The sequence below is a fragment of the Belonocnema kinseyi genome, chromosome 7 (assembly GCF_010883055.1).
Source record: "Belonocnema kinseyi isolate 2016_QV_RU_SX_M_011 chromosome 7, B_treatae_v1, whole genome shotgun sequence".
Lineage (NCBI taxonomy): Eukaryota > Metazoa > Arthropoda > Insecta > Hymenoptera > Cynipidae > Belonocnema > Belonocnema kinseyi.
This window is the reverse complement of record NC_046663.1, coordinates 3,976,182-3,979,962: the sequence shown is the minus strand read 5'-3', so window position 1 is coordinate 3,979,962 and position 3,781 is coordinate 3,976,182. Positions and strand designations below refer to the sequence as shown.

The 3,781-nt window shown below is 21.6% G+C and overlaps 1 long non-coding RNA gene across 1 annotated transcript in view; it reads right to left on the bottom strand.

The window, feature by feature from the left end:
- Positions 1-3,270, bottom strand: part of LOC117176346 — a 59,451-nt gene extending 56,181 nt beyond the window's left edge. Inside the window, exon 1 of the long non-coding RNA XR_004467606.1 lies at positions 3,162-3,270. This is a non-coding gene — a long non-coding RNA (uncharacterized LOC117176346). The remainder of the gene's footprint in view (positions 1-3,161) is intronic.
- Positions 3,271-3,781: the final 511 nt, after the last annotated feature.

Genomic DNA, 3,781 nt, shown 5'->3' with positions numbered 1-3,781 from the left:
AAATTCCTTGAAATATTCAAAATATTTCAAATTCTAATAAATATTTTCAAATTCCTTGAAATTTTTAAAACTTCTTTAAAATTCATCAGAATTGAAAAAAAAATATAGTCAAATCTTTAAAAATCCCTTCACATTATTAAAATATATTTTTAATTCTTTCAAATATTTTTAAATATCCTAAAATATTGAAAATCCTTTGAAAACCATTGAAGTGCATTAAAAATTCCTTGAAATTTTTAAAACTTCTTTAAAATTCATCAGAATTGAAAAAAATATATAGTCAAATCTTTAAAAATCCCTTCACATTATTAAAATATATTTTTAATTCCTTCAAATATTTTAAAATATCCAAAAATATTGAAAATCCCTTGAAACCCATTAAAATTATAAAAGTGTATTAAAAATTCCTTGAAATATTCAAAATATTTCAAATTCTAATAAATATTTTCAAATTCCTTGAAATTTTTAAAACTTCTTTAAAATTCATCAGAATTGAAAAAAAATATAGTCAAATCTTTAAAAATCCCTTCACATTATTAAAATATATTTTTAATTCTTTCAAATATTTTTAAATATCCTACAATATTGAAAATTCATCAGAATTGAAAAAAATATATAGTCAAGTCTTTAAAAATCCCTTCACATTATTAAAATATATTTTTAATTCCTTCAAATATTTTAAAATATCCAAAAATATTGAAAATCCCTTGAAACCCATTAAAATTATAAAAGTGTATTAAAAATTCCTTGAAATATTCAAAATATTTCAAATCCTAATAAATATTTTCAAACTCCTTAAAATTTTTAAAACTTCTTGAAAATTCATCAGAAATATAGTCAAATCTTTAAAATTTCTTCACATTATTAAAATATATTTTTAATTCCTTCAAATATTTTAAAATATCCGAAAATATTGAAAATTCCTTGAAATCCATTAAAATTATAAAAGTGTATTAAAAATTCCTTGAAATATTCAGAATATATCAAATCCTAATAAATATTTTCAAACTCCTTAAAATTTTTAAAACTTCTTGAAAATTCATCAGAACTTTTAAAAAAATATAGTCAAATCTTTAAAATTTCGTCACATTATTAAATTATATTTTTAATTCCTTCAAATATTTTAAAATATCCTAAAATATTGAAAATCCCTTGAAACCCATTAAAATTATAAAAGTGTATTAAAAATTCCTTGAAATATTCAAAATATTTCAATTCCTAATAAAAATTTTTAAATTCCTTGCCATTTTTAAAATTTCTTGAAAATTCCTGGGCATTTTTAAAAATACCATCAAATGTTTCAAACTTTTCGAGTGCCTTCAAATTATTGATATAAATTCCAAAATGCCTTGAAATATACAAAATATTTCAAATCCTAATAAATATTTTCAAATTCCTTGAAATTTTTAAAACTTCTTGAAAATTCATCAGAATTGAAGAAATATATATCCAAATCTTTAAAAATCCCTTCACATTATTAAAATATATTTTTAATTCCTTCAAATATTTTAAAATATCCAAAAATATTGAAAATCCCTTGAAACCCATTAACATTATAAAAGTTTATTAAAAATTCCTTGAAATATTCAAAATTTTTCAAATTCTAATAAATATTTTCAAATTCCTTGATATTTTTAAAAGTTCTTGAAAATTCCTCGGCATTTTTAAAAATACCATCAGATGTTTCAAATCTTTTGGAATCTCTTCAAATAATTGATATAAATTCAAAATTCCTTAAAATATTTTTAAATATTATAATATATTTGAAATCCTTTGAAATGTTTGGAAATCGCTTTAAACTTTTTAAAGCTTTTAATTACTTGAAAATAAAAAAAACTTGGATTTCCTTTCAAATTATGGAAATCTATCAAAATTTCCAGAAATCTTTTAAAATATCCTAAAATATTTAAAATCCTAATTAATATTTTGAAATACCTTGCAATTTCCAAGTTTTCAAAAATACCAGAAAATCCTTTGGAATTATTTCGAATTATTGAAATCAACTGAAAATTCCTTGGAATCTTTTAAAAGACACTAAAATATTCCAATCCTAAAAAATCTGTTGGATAAGCTTGAAACTGTTGAAAGCTTTTTAACAATTTCTTAAAATAAATAAATAAATAAAAATCTTTAGACTCCTTTGAAATTATCTCAAATTTATAGAAATAAATGGAAAATTTATTGGAATATTTTTAAATACCGTGAAATATTTCAGATGCTCTGAAATTCTTTGAAGCTTTGTACAAGTTCTTGAAAATTCATTGGAATATTTTCAAATATCCTAAAATATTTTTTATAATTTGAAATTCCTGTAAACTTTTCAAAGATCTCGAAAATTCTTTAAAATCTTGTTATAATACAAATACTTTCAAATTATTGAAATCAATTGAAAATCCCTTGGAATCTAATAAAATACCTTAAAATATTTCAATCTTACGAAATCTATTGAAATACATATATTTAAACTTTCAACTGCAAAAGAATATTTTAATTTGGACAACAATTAAATAATAAATTAGTCATATTTTAAATATTATAATGAGTGTAAACAGATTTTTTAGCGCGGAATATTTAAAAACTTATAGATTTTCAGATGAAAAAAAATGATCAAAATTATTATCTATTTCTCAATTTCATGTAATGGAAAAAGTTAGAAATTAAACTGAACTTTTAACAAAAGGTGAAAACTAACTTATTTTAAATTAAATTTAAAATATTCAAATGTATCATAAAAATTGTAATATGTCAAGTGATTGGATTTTTTCCCCTAAAAATTGGTCAGAATCCTAGACAAAAAATAAATTCACAGTCTTTTTCCGGGGTTTAAAAATATAAAAAAATCGTGGTTTCCCGGTACAGTGTCCACCCCGAATTAAAATAGTAAAAATACAATCCTTTAAATAAGTCCCTTTGAGGTTAGTTGTGAATCATCAAACCTTTTCAGAATTATTATAAAAAGATTCAATTCTTCTCGACAATTATTGATATAAAACAATTTCTTTATAGTGACATTTCTGCTATAATTTAATGTATTTCTAATAAAATTCAATACCGAAAAATTGTTTATAGTAGAAAATTTGTGAAAAACTGTGACTGTTTCCAAAATATTTATTAAACATTATAATTTATATTGAAAATGGATTATAAGTATCAATATTTACCTTTAGAACTTGTAAATTTATTACTGAATCCTAATTTTCAGGTGATTTCACTTCTTTTATCGTTTTTATTACACTTGCGATTCACTAAAATAAACGATATAACCACACACGAGAAATGTCTGCCACATGTTTTAAAATAAATTGAGGTTAGGGTGGTGACAACCTTCCAATGCGCATGCGCATCATTTTCTAAAGAGCGCGTATTTTAAGATTCCTTCTAAATATACCATACAGATTTTGGAAAAGCCAGCATCCACCCGCTAAAATTATTAACGAGTCAGAAAAAATTATCAATTAGGAAGTTGGATACTTTATTGGAAACACTTGAAAGTATATAAATCTGGAATAAATTTTAATTTTCAGCCTCATGAGGTCTTTTTATTTATCCTCAAAAACCACATCCTGAGTACTCATATCAGTTTTTTGGTGTATTGAAGTTTCAATTTTTTTTACGACTATTTTCCCAATCACGATGATCATTAATAACCAATTAACCATATATATTTATAAAATTTTAAAACCATTTTAAATTGTTCTAATTGATTGTAAAAGAGGAATTGCAAAATTATGACATTTCTTAATCGGACGAGTTTTAGAATTAACTTAAAGAACCAATACAT